Source organism: Pelodiscus sinensis, chromosome 11 (genome assembly GCF_049634645.1).
Source record: "Pelodiscus sinensis isolate JC-2024 chromosome 11, ASM4963464v1, whole genome shotgun sequence".
NCBI classification, from domain to species: Eukaryota; Metazoa; Chordata; order Testudines; family Trionychidae; genus Pelodiscus; species Pelodiscus sinensis.
In genome coordinates, this window is record NC_134721.1 from 38,775,139 (window position 1) to 38,796,186 (window position 21,048).

Sequence of the window (21,048 nt, forward strand, 5' to 3'; positions counted from 1 at the left end):
CAGGAAAGTTCCCCACAAGAGGCGGGACCATTCCCCCACTTACAGAAGTATATCACATCCACCACTTCTTCCTTATCCTCGAGACTTTTTATCCTGTCTAAGAAAGCTATCAGATTGGTTTGACCTGATCTGTCCTTTAAAAATCCATGCTGGCTGTTACCTATCACTTTATTTTCTTCCAGATGTTTTCCTTAATAACTTGCTCCATTATCTTCCCTGACACAGAAGTTAAACTGACTGATCTGTAGTTTCATGATTTGTTCTTATTTCCCTTTTTATAGATGGGCACTATATTTGCCCTTTTCCAGTTATCTGGAATCTCTTCCAACTTCCAAGATTTTTCAAAGATGATAGCTAAAGACTCAGATACCTCCTCTATCAGCTCCTTGAGTATTCTAGGATGCATTTCATCAGGCCCTGGTGACTTGTAGACATCTAACTTTCCTAAGTAATTTTTAACTTGTTCTTTTTTTTTTCTAAACCTATTCCTTTTTCACTAGCATTCACTTGACAAAAACGGAAACAAAGAAGTCATTAAGCACCTCTGCCATTTCCATGTTTCCTGTTATTATTTCTCCCTCCTCACTGAGCAATGGGCCTACCCTGTCCGTGATCTTCCTCTTGCTCCTAATATACATGTGGAACATCTTCTTGTTACCCTTTATCGCTCTGACTAGATTTAGCTCTTTTTGTGCCTTTGCCTTTCTAATCTTGTCCGTGCATACCTATGTTGTTTGCTTATTTTCGTCCTTTGTAATTTGACCTAGTTTCCACTTTTTATACAACTCCTTTTTTATTTTTAGATCATGGAAGATCTCCTGGTTGATCAATCCAAGCTAATCTTCTGCCATACTTGTTATCCTTCCTATGCAGTGGAATAGTTTTCTTTTGGGCCCTTAAAAATGTCCATTTAAAAAACTGCCAACTCTCATTAGTTGTCCCCCCCCCCCCCCGCTCTTGCTTCCCATGGGACCTTACCTACCAGCTCTCTGAATTTACTGAAATCTGCCTTCCTGAAATCCATTGTCTCAATTTTCTGTTCTCCCTTCTACCATTCCTTAGAATCATGAACTGTCATTTCATGGTCACGTTCTCCCACGCTGCCTTCCACTTTCAAATTTTCAACCAGTTCCTCCCTATTTTGGTAAAATCAAATCAAGAACAGTTCCCCCCAGTAGCTTTCTCAGCCTTCTGAAATAAAAAAAAATGTCTCCAATGCAGTTCAAGAACTTGTTAGATAATCTGTGCTCTGCTGTGTTAGTTTCCCAACATATGTCTGGATAGTTGAAGTCCCCCATCACCACCAAATCCTGCACTTTGTGGGTATGTCTAGACTACATGGCTCCGTTGACGGAGCCATGTAAACTAGTTTACCCTGCATAGGCAAAGAAGCGGGGATTTAAATAATCCCCGCTTCATTAAAATAAAAATGGCCGCCACGCTGTGCCGACGATCAGCTGATCCGGCACAGCAAGGCAGTCTAGACGCAGCTCTGTCATCTGGGGAAGCCTTTGCTGACCGATCCTGTAAACCTGGTTTATTCATGTTTATTTTAACGCTTCTTTGCGTATGCCGGGTAAACTAGTTTACATGGCTCCATCGATGGAGCCATGTAGCCTAGACATACCATGGATGATTTTGTTAGTTGTTTTAAATAAGCCTCATCCATCTATTCTGCCTGGGCAGGTGGTATGTAGTAGACCTCTAGTATGACATCACCTTTATTTTTGTATGCCTTTTGACCTAACCCAAGAGACTCTCAACAAGTCTGTCTTCTATGTCCATCTCCACCTCAGTCCAAGTGTATTCATTTTTAATATACAAGGCAACACCTCCTCCCTTTTTTCCTTGCCTATCCTTCCTGAGCAAGCTGTACGCTTCTATGCCAATATTCCAATCGTGTGTGTTATCCCACCAAGTCTCTGTGATACCAACTATGTCATAGTTGTGTTTATTAATTAGCACTTCAAGTTCTTCCTGCTTATTCCCCATGCTTCTTGCATTTGTATATAGGCATCTAAGATACTGATTTGATTTTGCCCCTCTCCCAATTCTCCCTTGTCCCTCCTTTATCTATGCTATTATAGCTCATGTTTCCTCCCACTTCTGCTCCATCTCCCTGGTCTCCATGTTTTTTCACTTACCTGTGAGTTTTGGTCACCTGACCTCATCAAACCTAGTTTAAAGCCTTCCTCACTAGCTTAACCAGTCTGTGTCCAAATACTCTCTTTCCCTTCCTTGAAAGGTGAACCCAATCCCTGCTTAGTGGTTCTTCTTCTTGGAACAGCATCCTGTGGTCAAGGAAGCCAATGCAGTTCCCCCATGAGCTACCCCATGCATCTCTGGAGAGACCCTTACTCAGATCAGGTGGCAGCACCCAATCACCAATAAGCATGGCAATTGGGTTGGGTTCCCTTTTGACCCACTGATCCATGTTGACCCTTTTGACCCATTATTCTAGTTGCCTTTTTCCCTGGGGAGATAAGAATTTTCCCCTGACCGCCAGATTGGCCAGCCTGGGATGGATTGTGGTTTTGGTGGTGGTGGGTTTTTTTTGTTGTTGTTTTTTTCGCCTTCCCCACTGGAGGCTGGGAGCAGATGGAGTTGGAGTATGGTGGTTAAACCTGCAAGGAAGTTTAACAGTAGTTCAAATTAGGAGCTTTAATTCAAACTACCTAGTCCATGCCGCGTGTAGCCGTGAACAGGTAGTTCAAACTACGGGCATTTAAAAATGGCACCCACCCAGGAACATGCAAATGAAGCCTGGGATATTTAAATCCCGGGCTTCATTTGCAAGTTCGAATGCCTAAATTAACCACCCTAGTTCGAACTAGGGTGGCAGTGTAGACATACCTTTAGGGTGCATTGAATGCATTTTGAAATAGCTTATTTTGAAATATCGAAATAATGCATTATTTTGAGACATCCCTTAACTCTTATGGAACAAGGGCTACAGAGATGCTGGAATAGCATGCCTGTTATTTCAAAATCTATTTCAAAATAATGGGCATATGTAAAAGACACGGAAAAGCTATTTTGGGATGCCTCCAGTATCCCGAAATATCTACAGGTATGTCTAGACAGCGGACCTATTTTATGTGAATAAAGATGTGGCCTAATTAAGCTACATCCTCTGCCTCTTATCCATCCACGCCAGAAGAAAGACAGAAGAACCACCTCTACAAAAACTGATCAAAAGAAAATACAAGAACTTCTCTGATGAATTTTTCATATTGAATGCAAATTAACAACTTTAACAGAAAAGTGCTAATTTCAAAGCAAGTGGTCACTGTGAGAGATGATTAGAGGTTGAAGATTCTAAATGCATTCCTCATTCTCTGTCATCAAGGGCAAAACCCACATATGTTCTAATCCTGTCAGCTTGTTTTCTACAAGAAGAATGTATAAAAAGGGATTCAGAGAAAGATCTCTGGACTGTTTTGATTCAAACACGTAAATAAGTTAATAAAATAGATATTCCCCAGAGTTATTCTAGATAGCCCTGAGAGACTTTTGAGAAACTGGCAGATTACCACTGCTACCATTTTGAATTACAAACTGTGACTCACCTGTACATAGATTTTACCTGCTTTAATTTCTCAATGGGTATATCTAGACTACATGGCTCCGTATGGAGCCATGTAAACTAGTTTACCCAGCACAGTCAATGAAGCAGGGATTTAAATAATCCCCACTTCATTAAAATAAACATGGCCGCCACATTGTGCCGACAAAGTGAAACGAGGTTTACAGGATCGGTCGGCAAAGGCTTCCCCAGCTGACAGATCCATGTCTAGACTGCCGTGCTGTGCTGGATCAGCTGATCGTCGGCACAGCGCAGTGGCCATTTTTATTTTAATGAAGCGGGGATCATTTAAATCCCCGTTTCTTTGACTATGCTGAATAAACTATTTTACATGGCTCCGTCGATGGAGCCATGTAGTCTAGACAAAGCCAATAAGTCTTGTTTCCTTAGCTATTAATACTTTACTTAGTTTATTACAGAATTTACTACCAGCATTGTCTTTGGTGTAATATCTAAGGTACCAATTGATCTGCTAAGTGACTGGTCTCTTGGGACTGGAAGCAAACTAAATGTGGTGTGATTTTTGCTGTAAGTGATCTTTTATTACAAAGTCCAGTTTCTCTGAGTGGTAAAACAGACTGGTGAGTCTGAGGTGACTGTCTATGACTCCATGGTAAGACCAGTATAATGATCCAGCAGTTTACACGAGTTACTAGCTTAGTGAAATGTAATTATAGAACACACAAACATGTTGGGATGTTTGCCCTGCTTTCTGACAGTCTGCCTTCAAATAAACATACAAGGTCATGAGCCCAGCAGTGAAAGTAACTTAAAATTTCTTACATATACTGTCCCATTGCAACCTGGGTCCCTGCAAGCTCTTTAAATAGCTCCCTGCTGGCTTTTGCTGCAGTTCAGCCAGCTCTTGCTGGAGCTGCGCACCTGCTTACCTTCACCTCTGCATAAGCCACTCCAGCAAGGGCACCATTTAGAGCATGTAGGGGGGCAGCAGCCGTGCGCTCCGGGATGCCGCTAACTTTTCATCCCATTCCCTGGATGCTATGAAAATGAGGTGATAGTGCTTGCTTTACGTGCATTCCTCTCACACCTGGCTGGTGAAGGGAGGTCAAGATGGAAAGCTATGCACATCCCGGAATGTAAAGCTGCTGCCGCCCCCCGGCGATGTGCTCGAAATGGCATCCTTGAACTCCAGACAGCATGACAGTCAGGACAGGATTCGTGCAGTCATGACAGGATTACCATGCCAAGGGTCAATTTGGCTTAAAGATCAAAACCCAATGCTGTTAAAAGTGCAATATTGAGAGTTTTAAAGGTTTCAATATTAGTTGTAATGAGGCCCTCTGGCATTGGCCACCGTTGGCAGACAGGATATGGGACTAGATGGACCTTTGGTCTGACCCAGTATGGCCGTTCTTATGCTCTTATGGGGGTCAACAAGGACAAATGCAGAATCTTACACTTGGGACAGAAGAATCTCGAGCACTGCTACAGGATGGGCACTGACAGCCTAAGCAGCAGTTCTGTAGAAAAGGACTTGGGGATTACAGTAGACAAGAAGCTGGATATTAATCATAGTGTCCTTGTTGCCAATAAGGCTAATGACACTACAGAAATTGAAGAAAGTCCAGCAAAGAGTAATGAAAATTATTAGGGGGCTGGGGCACATGACTTATGAGGTGAGACTGAGGGAACTGGATTTATTTAGTTTTCAGAAGAGAAAAACTGAGAAATGATTTCATAGCAGCCTTCAGCTACCTAAAGGGGGGATCCAAAGAGGTTGGAAGCAGGCTGTTCTTAGTGGTGGAAGATGACAGAACAAGACGCAATGATCGCAAGTTGCAGTGGGCGGGGGGGGGGGGGGTCTAAATTGGATGTTAAGAAAAACTATTTCCCTAGGAGGGTGGTGAAGCACTGGAATGGGTTACCTAGGGAGGTGGTGGAATCTCCACCCCTAGCGGTTTTTAAGGTCAGACTAGACAAAGCCCTGGCTCCGATTCAGTTAGGGTTGGGTCTGCATTGAGCAGGGGATTGGATTAGCCTCCTCAGATCTTTTCCAACCCTAATCCTTTATGATTCCCTCAGGGGCAGACTGCAGGCTGAACTGGCCATTGGGGAGTGGACCTGTTGCATATTCCTTCCTTAGCTGCTCCTCTGCAGTCCTAACAACCCTTCAGATCTTTTTATCAAGCTCTCAGTCTAGGAGTTGGTCAGAGTAGTGCTCCCCTAGCTCCTCCTGATTTTCCCCTTTCTCTGTCCAAGGTACCTTTTGGTCCCTCTCCCTCCAAAACTAAGAGACAGACTGAGCTCCCTCAGGCCAGCCACCTTTTCATATAGACCAGCGAGGTTCTGATTGGTTACCTCAAGCCTCCCCTTCATTGGCTCTGCTCCAGCCCATTCCCCAGGGCTACTTAACCTCTTGTGCACTAGTGCAAGTGGACCTCCCCATCACACTGCTTTTGAGAGACTGTGTGGGATCCATACAACACCAGAGGATAAATGGATGTTTATGTTCTTAACCTGGTTGACTGGGAAAACCAGACAAGTTTTTAATGTGGAGGAAGATGTTACTTAAAATGCATAAGTAATTTTTAAAAAGTGTATTGAAAACATTTAAGTATTCAATGTTACTTATGTGGAATATGAGCCTAAGATGTGTAATTATATGAAAAAAATGGATAGTAGGAGAAGGAGCTGAACAGAGCAATGAACAACTATGATTTGGTGGCACAAGAGCAATTACTGTGGTCAGTCACTGATGTAAAAAGCAGCCATCTGTGATAAAAACCTTCAACTGTTTTGGAGGAAGCAGAAAGTGTAAGTGTTGATCTATATTCAGATGTTTAGCTAGGCTAGCACATTTTTAGGCGTGGCAGAATTTCATTTTTTAATATAATTTAGGCAGATAATATTGATTTTTAGCTTTAAGCATTTTAAATATATATTTTATTGGTTTATATTTTCACATTTGCATGAAATTATGGGTTTTAACTATTTTGATTTATTTAGATTGTCTCAGTTACAGGAAATTATGGAAGGGTCAGTCTATTTAATGACAGACATTCAGATTCAAAAAGTTATGTTTTAATGTTTATAAAGCTTTATATAAAAATATACAAAGTAAATATCCTTAAACCTGTTTTTTCTATTCACCAAGTCTGTGACAATTGTCTAAATCACTGAATTTTGACTCTAATAAATTTTGAGTAAGGAAATGATGCCTATTTGTAAATTGTTATCATTATCTATGGTAATGTATCTTTTCATAGGTTTGCGCAAATGCACTTGCACTGACTTTTACCAATAAAAATCCAATTCTTCCAAACCGAAACATTTGGAAATATGGATAAATGAGCGTGTGTTCAGTACATATTATAACTGGTTTACAAGTAATAAGGAGCACAGTAAGGTTAAGTGACTTACCAAAAGTCAAAAGAATCACTGAAAGAGCAAGTAATAGAACCGAGGCATGTGATGCTCCATCTACTGTCTAGTGTGTTACTGATTTGACTAACAAGTTTGCAGTATAAATAAGAGACACAAACTCTGGCTACAATGGCAGAACAAAGATCAAATATTTTCCCTCATATTATAGTAATCTAGAAAGTCACACCAACACTTTTTTCAGGATGTGCAGGAAATGGAAGAGAGAAACTCTGACTTCTTAATGGATATAAAAACTATTGATGCATGTTCATTTATGACAAAGAAATGCAACACAATTCAAAGATTAAATCTCTCAGCTTTGACCATAGGCTAAACAGTTGGGCTATGTCTACATTGGCACCCCTTTCCGGAAAGTAGGAATAAGAAATCCTCTGGAAAAGGGCTTATTTTCCGGAGAATCACGTCTAGACTGGCGCTTTTCTCCGGCTTATCCCCAAGCCGGAAAAAAGCGGCAGCCATGTAAATGCAAATGCCGCGGGGGATATTTAAATCCCCCGCGGAATTTGCAATTCCGAAGTCTACATTAGCATTCCTTTTCCGGAAAGGGGTGCCAATGTAGACACAGCCAATGTGTTACAAGTATCATTTTTTCATCCACTTTTCTGTGAAGAACAAAATCTCAGACTATGAAGTCAAAATAATGAAGAAATTTACAAAAATGCACCTGTACCTCATCTCTTTAAGGTAGAAGGAAATAAATGGTAGCAATGATTTGCCAAGGAAAATATATGAGATGAATATCTTATGGCAAAGCAAAAGGAACAGGATATGGTATCTTGTCTAGGAATTAATGTATCAACAAGTCTTGACAGCCTTAATGCCATATTCTTGTTTCCATTACCCTTAAAATCTTTTGTGTCTGACAATTTTTAAAACTGACAGAATCATATGGAAAAAGTTTACATCCCAGGTTTTTAACTCAAGTATTTAACTGTGCAGTGAGAATAGTGCCACCATTTTAAAAAGAGAAAATATGGAATCATCATCAGTTTTTGCTTTATCTATGTGGCTGTGTCTACATTGGCAAGATTTTGCGCAAAATCTTGCTGCCTGTCTACACTGGCCGCGAGTATTTGCGCAAGAACACTGACATTGTAATGTACAAAATCAGTGCTTCTTGAGCAAATACCCTGACGCTCCGGCTCAGGGATAAGTCCTCTTGCTCAAGTGTTTTTGCGCAAGAGGCCAGTGTAGACAGGTAACATCAATTTCTTGCGCAAGAAAGCCCAATGGCTAAAATGGCCATTGGAGCTTTCTTGCGCAAGAGAGCATCTACACTGGCACGGATGCCAGTGTAGACGCAGCCTGTATGTATGAAGCCTCAATTCTGATTGCCATCTTTTGGTCACAACTATAATAATTACTTTTTCTAATAAATAAGGACCACCTACAATAAGAGGACCAGATCATTTTTTCAGATATTTATAGAATGTTTTCTATTTTAACTTAGCAGTTATGTATAATGTGTTATATGTATTTGTTAGCCTTTCATTCTTTTAAAATGTTGGGAAACCGCCTCATTTAGCAAATACCCATTAACACGATGTTGTAGAACAGTGGTAGCAATACCAACAATTTGTTAGCACTTCTTTTGCAGTAAAGCATAGAATTTCAAGAGAATGCACAGGATAGTTACAAATATATACACATTAACAGTGACATTAGTAAATGTGTAATTTGATTTTTTCCTACATATTTCCCTGCTTGGAAAATTATCAGTATTTAACTTGTATTACTGATGTGCCAATATGTGAAAAGTCACAGACCAGTTCCCTGAAGTGATCAAAATCCACTCTCCATATAACATGACAGTAGCAACAGAAACCTTGATATACAATTGATTATCTTTAGCCCTCATCAATGGCAATCCTACTTTAAAATAGCCCAAGGCTCTCACCATTGGCATACCGCCAAAAAATCACTTTCCCACTTCTCGTTGATTTCCAATTGTAGAAATATAAATATCCAAATATTAACTTCCTAGTGAACAGTATATTTCAATCCCCACTCAAGGAGTACTGAAAATATTTTAAAACACTTTATACATTTCACTAATTATTTAAAAAAAAACATGAATAACTTATGCATGTATGTGAGAAAACAGCCTTTTGTTTTATAATGCATTGAAATGAACTTTGCAAACAAATTACACGCAAGTGTGTCCGTTTCATAGGTATGGAACATACAGTTATGCCCTAGTGTTCTCCTGTGTGAACATACTTTGTACCCCATGTATGAATGCAGTCATATCCACTATGATGGGAAACTTCCTAATTTTGGAACGATCACCATTGATTGAAAGGAGCTCTCATTCAAGAAACCTTATTAAATATATCTGTACACCAATATATGATTGGAGTAGAATCACCATTATAGAATCATAGAATGCTAGAATTGGAAAGGACCTTGAGAGATCATCAAGTCCAATCCCCTGCACTCACGGCAGGACCAAGCACGACCTATATCATCCGTAATAAATGTTTATCAAACCTGCTCTTAAATATATCCTATTATGGAGCTTCCACAATCTCCCTAGGCAATTTATTCCAGGGCTTGACCACCCTGACAGGAAGTTTTTCCTAATTTCTAACCTAAACCTCCCTTGCTGCAATTTAAGTCCAGTGTTTCTTTTCCTATCATCAGATGATAAGGCGAATAATTTTTCTCCCTCCTCCAGCTTTTTACTTACTTGAAAGCTATTCTTGTAACCGATACAACAGCTGGGTGTGGTTCACTGTCCCATCAAGCAGCACTTACTCCACACAGGGCATGTCTAAACTACAGGGTTTTTTTGAAAGAGGAATTTGCATATCTTCTTCTGATCTCACTTTCAAAAGAGAATCTTTCAAAAGTGAAAGTAGTCTGGATGCATTTAGAAAAAAAATGCGTAAATCTCCGTAGTCTAGACATAGCCTTATAGAGGGAGAGATTGAGTTTGCTCTACAGCAGTGTTTCTCAAAGTAGTCCACAAAACCACTTTGAGAACCCTGACAACTGGCCACAGTGGTGTATTTACTTACCAGCGCCGCAGCCACAGAGCCTTGTGCCTCCCATTGACTCTGGTTCACCATTTGCAGGAAAAGGGAGCTGCAGGAAGCCAGCAGCATGGCCACTTAGCAGGTTTCTCGGAATGGTTTCGCAGACCACTTTGAGAAATACTGCTTTAGATGAGCCTTAGATGAGAGCCAGATGCCTTTTAGCTCAAGCAGTAGAGGCTCATGCACAAAGTTCCAGAAGTTCCCAGTTCAGTTCTGCCTGTTGGTATTACGCTATCCTGTTCCAACTTAGCCTTCTCTTTTCTAAACTAAACAACCCCAATTCCTTCAGTCTTCCCTCACAAGTCATGTTTTCTAGATTGTCATTTTTGTTGCTCTTCTCTGGAACTTCTCCAATTCTTTCCTGAAATGTGGAGCCCAGAACTGGACACAATTCTCTAGTTTGGGCCTAACCAGCATAAGGTAGAGTGGAAAAATTACTTCTCGTGTTTTGCTCACAACACTCCTGTTAATGAATCTTAGAATCACTGTTGACTCATATTTAGCTTGTGGTCCACTATGGCCCCTAGATCCCCTTCTCCTTCCTAAACAATCACTCCCCATTTTGTATGTGTGAAACTGACTGTTCCTTCTTAAGTGGAGTACTTTGCATTTGTCCTTATTGTACTTCACCCTATTTACCTCAGACCATTTCTCCAAATTATTTTGAATTATGACCCTATCCTCCAAAGCACTTGCAATCCACACTGGTACCATCCACCAACTTTATACGCATAACTATCACATGGTGAAACTATATGAGCATTTGAAAAGTGTCTCTTTTGCACAACCTATGTTCTTGAATAGTGATAGAAATGTAGCCGTGTTAGTCTGGGGTAGTTGAAGCAAAATGCAGGACAATATAGCACTTTAAAGACTAACAAGATGGTTTATTAGATGATGAGCTTTCGTGGGCCAGACCCACTTCCTCAGATCAAATAGTGGAAGAAAGTAGTCACAACCATATATACCAAAGGATAGAATTTAAAAAAATGAACAAATATGAAAAGGACAAATCACATTGCAGAACAGAAGGGGGGTGCGGGGGGGTGGGAAGGGGGAGGAAGGAAGGTAAGTGTCTGTGAATTGCTGATATTAAAGGTAGGGAGAGTGGGATGTTTGTGAGTTAATGGTATTACAGGTGATAATTGGGGAAACTGTCTTGGTAATGGGTGAGAAAGTTCAAAGACTTGTTAAGTCCCTGTTGGTAAGTGTCGAATTTTAACATGAATGACAGTTCAGAGGATTCCCTTTCAAGTGCAGATGTAAAAGGTCTTTGTAGCAGAATGCAGGTGGCTAAGTCATTTAGAGAGTGTCCTTTCTGGTTAAAGTGGCAAGAAACTGTTTTCTCTTTGTGATCTTGTCTGATATCTGTTTTGTGGGCATTAATCCTTTGGCGAAGTGTCTGAGATGTTTGTCCAATGTACATAGCAGACGGACACTTTCGGCACATGATAGCATAGATTATATTTCTGGATGCGCAGGAATATGTGTTCTTGATCTTATAGCTCACTTGGTTAGGTTTTGGACCTAACCAAGTGAGCTATAAGATCAAGAACACATATTCCTGCGCATCCAGAAATATAATCTATGCTATCATGTGCCGAAAGTGTCCGTCTGCTATGTACATTGGACAAACATCTCAGACACTTCGCCAAAGGATTAATGCCCACAAAACAGATATCAGACAAGATCACAAAGAGAAAACAGTTTCTTGCCACTTTAACCAGAAAGGACACTCTCTAAATGACTTAGCCACCTGCATTCTGCTACAAAGACCTTTTACATCTGCACTTGAAAGGGAATCCTCTGAACTGTCATTCATGTTAAAATTCGACACTTACCAACAGGGACTTAACAAGTCTTTGAACTTTCTCACCCATTACCAAGACAGTTTCCCCAATTATCACCTGTAATACCATTAACTCACAAACATCCCACTCTCCCTACCTTTAATATCAGCAATTCACAGACACTTACCTTCCTTCCTCCCCCTTCCCACCCCCCCGCACCCCCCTTCTGTTCTGCAATGTGATTTGTCCTTTTCATATTTGTTCATTTTTTTAAATTCTATCCTTTGGTATATATGGTTGTGACTACTTTCTTCCACTATTTGATCTGAGGAAGTGGGTCTGGCCCACGAAAGCTCATCATCTAATAAACCATCTTGTTAGTCTTTAAAGTGCTATATTGTCCTGCATTTTGCTTCAACTATGTTCTTGAAGCATTTGTAGAGTGGTTTCATATGACATGACTTTATAGTGGGATTTTGCACCAGGAATTCTTGCATGTCCTTAAATATAATAAAAAAACAGGACTATGTAGCTACACCAGACTAACACGGCTACATTTCTATTACTTAAATATAATTTTACTAAATTTGTTTAATATCAGTAATTTTAGGCACCTTAATAAAGAAATTAGGTCATGGTCACTCCAAAATGCACCAAAATTAATGGGTTTTAGAAAAACATGCTTAAGTGTGGTCATGAACAAGGATGGGTTCCTGAATCAGGGATTGATACAGCAAAGATAAAAATTTAGGCCGTGAAGGTTAATCCAAATCCTACTTTGCACCAGTTTGCTGGAAAAGCGGATGCTCAGTTTTTCAGGTCTGAATTATGCCCCATCTTTAACACTGAATTACAATAATATATTCTTTTTTATATTCTTTCAAGTACTTAAGAGATTACTACAAGAATAAGGGAGAAAAATATTCTCCTTGTCCTATCCTTAGAGGTTAAGAAGCAATAGGCTTAAAATTGCAGCAAAGGAGATTTAGGCTGGACATTAAGAAAAAACTTCCTAGCTGTCAGGGTGGTTAAACCCTGGAATAAAATGCCTAGGGAGGTCATGGAATCTCCATCATTGGAGATTTCTAAGAGCAATTTGGACAAACACCTGTCAGGGATTGTCTAGATCAGGGGTGGGCACTAATTTTTGGTGTGTGGCCACTCCAAGATTTTGGAAAGTGGTCGAGGGCCACACTCTCCCAGGATATTAATGAAGGAATCTAGATGATCCCTGATCTAGATAATCCCTGACAGGATCTGGGATGGAGGCTGGGTTCAGAAGGGAGCTGGGGTAAGGGATTGGGATGCAGGAGGGAGACTGGGGTCTGGGAGGGAGTTTGGGTGAAGGAGGCAATTGTGACCTAGGGCAGAGGACTGGGGTGCAGGGCTTTGGGATGTGACCTAGGGTAGAAGGGGATTGTGATCTGGGTGGAGAATTGGGCTACCAGATCTGGGAGGGGGTATGGGTGTAGGAGGGGACAAAGGGATAGGGAAGGGAGGGGCTGGGGTGCCAGAGGCAGACTCTGGCTGACAGGCACTTGCCAGCTAAAACCTGAAACAGACTGTCTGCTGCAGGCTGCTCCATGTGGTTCTTCTCCAGGCATGAGAGGGAGGGGGAGGCGCCAGGAGCAAGGGAGAGGGCTTCCCACAGTGTCCTCCCTCCAAGCAAAGATTCTCAGCTCCTATTGGCTGGAAACTGAGAGATTGGCCAATGGGAGCTAAGAGATTTTGATGGGGGAGGGGAGACAGCATGAGAAGTCTCCCTCCACAGCCTTCGGGAATGGAGAATAGCTGGCTTTTTAAGGCATACGCTGTTCTCTGCCTAAGGGTTCCGGTGAGGTGGCTTTGGTTAGTAGGCTGGATCCAGCCTCTTGCCCACCCCTGGTCTAGATGGTGCTTGGTCCTGCCATGAATGCTCGGGATTGGACTTGATGACCTCTCAAGGCTCCTTCCAATTCTAGTGTTCTATGGTAATTCCAGTTAACTTGCAGGTCCTTTCCGGTGAAGGGGATTTCCTGTTCATGAGTAGCGATAGCAGGATCAGTCTCTAGGTTGTATTACAATGATCCCATAATGCAACTGCTTTCACTAGCATTTGGCATTCTGAAGATGGCAGCTTCTGTCTGGCTTGAGTGAATAAAATGGTTACTAATTCCTGTTAGATCTTCCTGGTGTCTGAAGTAGGCTTTGTAGTCCTCCTTGGCTCCCAGTCACATAGGTAAGGACTCCAGGGCTGTGTCTAGACTACATGCCTCTATCGGCAGAGGCATGTAGATTAGACACATAGGCAAAGTCAAATGAAGCTGCGATTTAAATGATCGCGGCTTCATTTAAATTTACATGGCCGCTGCGCTGAGCCGACAAACAGCTGATCAGCTGTTTGTCCGCTCAGCGCGCTAGTCTGGACACTCCCCTGCCGACATCAAAGCCCTTTGTCGGCAGCCCCATTATTCCTCGTGGGATGAGGTTTACCGGGGCTGCTGACAAAGGGCTTTGATGTCGGCAGGGGAGTGTCCAGACTAGCGCGCTGAGCGGACAAACAGCTGATCAGCTGTTTGTCGGCTCAGCGCGGCGGCCATGTAAATTTAAATGAAGCCACGATCATTTAAATCGCGGCTTCATTTGACTTTGCCAAAACAACAAATCTACATGGCTCCGTCGACGGAGCCATGTAGTTTAGACATACCCCAGGAGTGATCTGGGGCACAAGCACCCACAGAGAAAAATCAGTGACCGCTCAGCAGCCATTTGCAGCCATCCTTCCCCTGCTCTTCCATGCACCTCCTGCCTGTCACTAACAGCTATTTTGCAGCATGTGGTAGGGAAAGAGGGAGAGTGGGGACAGGACACTTTGGTGATGGCTACACTGCGGCGCTATTTTGGGATACCCCTGGTATCTCGAAATAGCTTTTTTCACATCCTTTGAGCACACTTATTATTTTAAACTATTACGGGCTCACTACTCCAATGTCCCTGTAAACCTCGGAGTAAAGGACATTTCAGAATAGCAATTTATTTCAAAATAAGTGTTGTATAGACAGCTTATTTCAAAATGTGGTGCCATTTCAAAATTAACTCAAAATAAGCTATGCAAATTGCGTGGCTTATTTCGAGCTCCTGGTGCAGTGTAGACATACCCTTTCAGAGGAGGGGGTAGGAAGGGAAAGGGTGTGGGTCTGGGAGAAAAGGTGGAGTGGGGGCAGGGCTGTGGCAGAGTAGGGGTGGGAGGAGGTAAGGCTGAGGTGGGTGCTTGGGGGGAAAGGCCTGGAGTGAGGCAGGCTCTGGGGCAGAGTGAAGGGTCAAGCACCCCCCCAGGCAAGAGTGGTAGTTGGTGCTTATGCCCAATCCAGTACAAAGTCCCTTGACAAAAATATGGGGATTGGCTACTGAATTGCCCCAATCCAAGACAGCTCTATGCATCCCAGGAAAATTCTATGAAGTTACAACACGCTCAGTATAGATGAAATGTTAGAAGATTTTAGTAGTAAATAAGCCTGCGGTAGCCCTATAAGCATGTGCACATCGTGATTCTGAAAACCATTTAATTTGTCCAAAATTAGGTGGATTTTTTTTTTATCCAAGGACACCATCCCAAACATATTTCAAGTCCCTGCTTCAAAATATGAAAACAACAGAAAACATTTTCAATACATCTATATTAAAACTAGAAATTAAGCAGTGGTTTCATTTTGATTATAAAACCAGCATTCTGTGTGCAATATATGATAACTTTGAAGAAAGATTTTTTTTAAATTCACTATGCTCCTCTAAATTCATTTTACTGCAATTATTTACATAGCTCAAGGTCCAAGTAGCATACATTAAAAGTGTAAGAAGGAAGAAGTTAGTCCTTAGAAATCCTGTAGAATTAAACATCAAATCCAGCTTGACTTGACAGAGCTGAACTAGACTTCTTATCTGAGTCAGGCTAACAAGTCCAAAAAAAAAAAAAAAAAAACCATCAGAATCTGCTTTTCATAGTAAGTATTAAATAGGTGGACACGAGAGCCTCATAAGAAGTTATCTAAAACTTTGCAGATTTGGCTCCCCATGTTTGGAAGACATTACTAGATATTAGGGGCCTGATCTAGAGTCCATTAAAATGAATGGTATTTTTGTATTGACTTCTGGGGGTTTTCTACTTTTTCCTGTGTCTACCATGTATTATCTATTCTGCATTAAAACATTTTTGCCAGAATTCAGACCAGACCTGTAATAGCTTTTTCATTTTCAATTACTTCCTCTTTTTTTGAGCATTAGCCACTTTGATTCATGCAAGGTATTTATATTTTGCATTGCTTTGGCAAGTATAATTTATTTTGCCTTTTAACAATATTATTCATTTTTGTTCTTTGATTTTTATGAATTACAAATACTTATTGCAACCAAGCCTACATATGGGTCTGTTGTTGCCTAAGTCCATTTAAAATATTACATCTTAGAAACTCATTCCAATAGCAAACTTCTACTAAACATCTAGACTTAACTAAAAAACTCTGAGATCCTGGTTTTTTTAAATCACTTTTATGTAACTTTATTAAAACTTGTTTTCTTCTTTCTTTCCTAATGAATAAGCTTCCAGTGACTCACTAGTTTTGCAGTCTAATTAACTAATGGATATTTTCCCAATAGTCAATTTAGATAAGGTTGAAGAAAAAGGAAACTCCATGGTTTTTCATCAAATCCTTACCTAGCCTGAATTTTTGATGCAAATCAGAGAATATGATCTAGAGTGCTTAGATTTTAGTAATTTTAATTTCTGATTTCCCTATTCTGGCTTAAAGGGTCATTTGCAATTTATGGACAAATCACCAGTGAGAGAAAAAGGGCCCTAAATTAGCAAGCACCTAATCGTGTAACAGTATTAAGGTAAGCAGTTCTTTTGGCTTAAACGAAGTTATTCACACCAGTGAAGTTACTCCTGTGTTGATTGAAACTTTCAAAAAAAAAATGAACAATGAATAGACACACCAGCCACCATCTCCATATGTTTTTTCATTACATTCTGATAAAATGAACCTCATTAATATTGAGGTGACAGAATCACAAATAATATACAAGTATCAAAGTTCTATTAGTATAAAAAGTTTCAGGGACATAAAAATATTTGTATAAAGCAGAAATTCAGAATTTTGGATAACTATGTGATTCATGTTGAAGGATAGAACCAAAATTCAGGGTAGAGGAGATTAGATAAAGGGAAATTACTGTACTGGATTTACAGCATTGAGAAAGTGAGGATTTGAGTAAAGCATAGAGGACTTAAAGCATAGAGGACTTAAAGCTCCTTTAAAAATGAATTAACATTCAGTACACTAAGTGCTAAAGACAAAATAATTCTTTCATAATATTTCTTGCCACGTTTTCTTAAAAAGTTATTTTCTTCACAGCAACATACAGTGAAACTGGATATCAAATCACAAGCCCTAGTGAACAATATTGCACCATTTCATTCACAGAGTGAGACACACAACACAAGCACTACAAGCCATCAATCATAAATATGAAACCTGTGAACAGTTATACACATAAGCAACTACATTCATCAAAATAATTCTCCTAAAGTTACTCACCGTGTAGTACTGCAGGATCTGATGCCAAGAACTTGAGCTTGTGAACACTACCATGTAAAATGCAAGCAGCCCTACTGAGTTAGGAAGGACTGCTTATATGGCTAATGAGCCGCTAGATTCAGCCCTCAGATATTACCATTCTTTAAAAGGCTCTGCTGCAGACAGTTATGAATTTCTTCAGAATTTTTTTCTTGAAAGTAAGTGATAGCTGCCTCAACTCTGATACTGTTTATAAAATTATGTTTTAATACTTTAGAAATCTAATAGTTTGTATAGCCTTATTAGACAATATCTTTGCTCATAAAACATCTATACTCCCCATATTGCTAAATTGTATTACAGAATGAATACTGTACATTAAGTTATTTATAACTAAATTCCTTATCAAAAAGAGACTGACTGTGCCTCAACATGTCATGTTTTTTAAAAAATGCAGCTATAATATTTTATATGCATGTAAAGAAAATACAAACAAGAAAGTACAGAGAAATCCCTTTAGAAATGTCAGTTAAAATGAAAGATAAGAGTCCTCCATATTAAAAAAAAACAACTTTTCCTAAAGATTTGTCATATACATTAGAAACTATGCAGAGCAATAAACTAATTGCAATATATTCCCCTATCCTCACTACCCCCACTAAAAACAGTCATGTGCTCCTTCCTATAACTAATATAATTACTAATAACGTCAGCAGCATTCTGGAGTTGTGGAGACTGCCTGGAGTTAGGGGTTACAGCAGGTGACTGAGCCAGGATTCCATTTGCTGCTGTGGACTTATTGTGTGACCTTAGGCAAAAGCCAGCCTCTCTCTTTGCCGCACACAGTTCAGCTACGAATTTCAATAACCAGAATATGAATCCTACCTCAGTCAAGTGCTCTGAGGATGCGTTAGTTAGCATTTGTAAACCATTTTGAGTCGCCCCAAATGGAGAACCCCCCTCTACAATAACTAGTCTACTTCTAGATACAAATGTGACTCCCACATATGGAGAAATGATGTTTAATTGATCCGAAGATTCTCTTTTCTTAATTATTATTCATCTCTCACACAAGTGCAATTTAAGGAATTAGGCTGTAAATTATAAACCTTTCTGGAACGCTCCAAAGAAGGAAAGTTTTGTTTCACACAATTCAGGCACTGAAACCCACATTTTAAAACAAACTCTTTTGTGTCTCATTGAATAGGAAGATTAACTTTGGTGTGAACCATTGCGCTGCACAATACGACAGCAGGGGAGAGTATATTTCCATGGCAGCATTTACTTTTGCGTCTTGAACTGGTAAGCAAGAGAGAAAACAGCGAGTCGCATTACCGATTGACTTCTGCCTCTTTGTGCGGTGCAGAGCCAGTCTCCGGAGCGGGACCCGAGTACACACCGGTTTTACTCCGGCTCTGGCGAAGCAGCGAGCCCAGCTGAAGTTCGGGGCATGCCAGGCTCCGGATTACCCTGAGATAGCCGCGCTCTCGCCCACCTCCCCGCTGCGGCTCAGCCTTCCCTCCGACTTACCCTAGGGGGAGCGTGGCCGCTGCAGGGCTGCTGCTGCGAACGGGCCCCGGCCGGGCACGTCCGCAGGCACCGCTGGGCTTGGCCCCGCTGCCTGCAGCCCCGCGCTGGCCGCTCCGGGGGGTGTGGGGCGCTGCGGCGGGGGGCGCGCCGCGGGGCAGGGACTCTCCGGCCCCCGCCCAGCCTTGCTCAGCGGACGGGACCCCCTGGCTGCCGGGCAGGGAGCAGCCCCCCCGCGCCCTGCCTGGTCGGCGGCACCAGCCCCCGGCCCCGCTCCCCTCCCCCGCCCCGGCGAGCAGCTCAAGGTCACCGGTGACAAAACACCTGGCGGGGCGCGGGGGCCGCCAGTGCCGCGGGAGTTACCTGGCGGGGAGCGGGGCTCGGGCCGGGCGCGGATGCTGCGGCGGCGGCTGCGGCTGTTGCTAAGTCACCCGGCGGCTGAAGCGGGGTCTGCTCAGAGCAGCAGCAGCATCCCCAGCAGCTCGCGGCGGCGCCCGGCGGGGACTCCTCGGCTGCGCGGCGCCTCCTGCTGCGCCCTGCCGCTGCGCCCTGGCATCGCCCGCTCAGCCCCGCTGCGCCGGGCCGGACGGGAAGGGGGAGCCCTGCGGGGCACACAGACCCTCCGCCCTGCGGGCCTGCCCCATGGCTGCGAGGAGACGCGGCAGGCCGGGTGCCAGGGGAAGCGTTGGCTCCAGAGCGGGCACGCCAAGTGCCACTCGCTGCCCCTGCTCCCCTTGGCACAGAGCTTCCCGGGGGTGGGCAGGGACTCCCCTTCCCGCCCCACAGCGCCAAGGGAAAGCGGAGCCCCACCCTTCCGGTCCACAGGGGAGAAGAGGGAGGTTCGTCAGCCTTATCTGAGGCCATCAGGGCTTGGGGGCAGCCCCTCAGTTTCTTGTTAAGGAGAGAAATCAGGGGCAGGGCAGAGCAAGAGGAAGCGGGAGTCCTCCAGTCATCAGGAGTCCACCAGTGTAACCTGGGCCCTGCTCTCACCCCTCTTTGATACTCCATGTGCAGCAAGTCCCTCCGCACTGCTTCAGCCACCGCCACCCTGGTGCACTTTGACATTAGAGAAAACTCAACAGGCAAATATAACAGAAATAAATAGCATATACATATTTAATTAATCATTAAAAAGTGAAGAACCAGTCATAAATTTACTTATGTCTTCATCTTGCTTCCAGTTTATCCCAAGCATACTCAAGCACCATCCTGCATTTGCTGAGAGTAAGCTGGTTTTGCATACTCAGGGCATTAGTCATGGTTTGAATTCTGTAATACTGGTACTAATTTGCCAGAGGTACAAAAAAAAAAGTCTTTCACTCATAGACTCATAGACTTTAAGGTCAGAAGGGACCATTATGATCATCTAGTCTGACCCCCTGCACAGTGCAGGCCACAAAATCTCACCCACCCCTCCTAGAATAGTCCTCTCACTTATATCTGATATTGAAGCCTTCAAATACTTTGAAGACCCCAAGATGCAGAGAATCCTCCAGCTGTGATCTGTACCCCATGCTACAGAGGAAGGCGAAAAACCTCCAGGGCCTCTGCCAATCTACCCTGGAGGAAAATCCCTTCCCGACCCCAAATATGGCGATCAGCTAAACCCTGAGCATGTGGGCAAGACTCTGAAGTCCTCTACCCACTACTGTTCCTCCTAGGTCTCAAAAACAATGTGGGCTTGCCCAGCTATCTTGACCCTCACAGGGATATACCATCTTAAGCCAGGTACTCCCCAAGGGAATACTGATGGCAATACATCCAGTAACTCAAAGATCTCATTCCCTTGCTCTCCACTGCCTCCAGATCCATCTGAGTCACCTCACTGCTATTTTTCAAATACTTGAAATGACACCTGCCTTGCAGAGCAAGAGCTGAGCGTTCATACCAGCTTCTATTTTGAGCAAATGATCATAAATGGTTCCCATTTCCAGGGACTGGTGGGAGCTTCCCTGGAAACTGGAAATGTGACTTATCGTGCAGGCCTTTTGAAACCACAGCTTCAGGGAGCCGTCATGGAACTGCTTTAAAAAGGGAGAGCATGTCCTGGTAAACAAAGGGTGCATCTTTCTTTTGCCCAAGGTTCTGATACTTTCTCACTTATGGAACCTGACTGGCTACAGGCCCTCATGTAGGATGCCTGCGATAAA

The 21,048-nt window shown here is 42.5% G+C and overlaps 1 protein-coding gene across 1 annotated transcript in view; it reads right to left on the bottom strand.

Annotated features, from left to right (window-relative positions):
- The window catches only part of LOC102448489 (plasma membrane calcium-transporting ATPase 2), an 858,088-nt gene extending 838,445 nt beyond the window's left edge, over positions 1-19,643 (bottom strand). Inside the window, exon 1 of the mRNA XM_075939331.1 lies at positions 19,262-19,643. The gene's annotated coding sequence lies outside the window, so the exon portion shown is untranslated. The remainder of the gene's footprint in view (positions 1-19,261) is intronic.
- Positions 19,644-21,048: the final 1,405 nt, after the last annotated feature.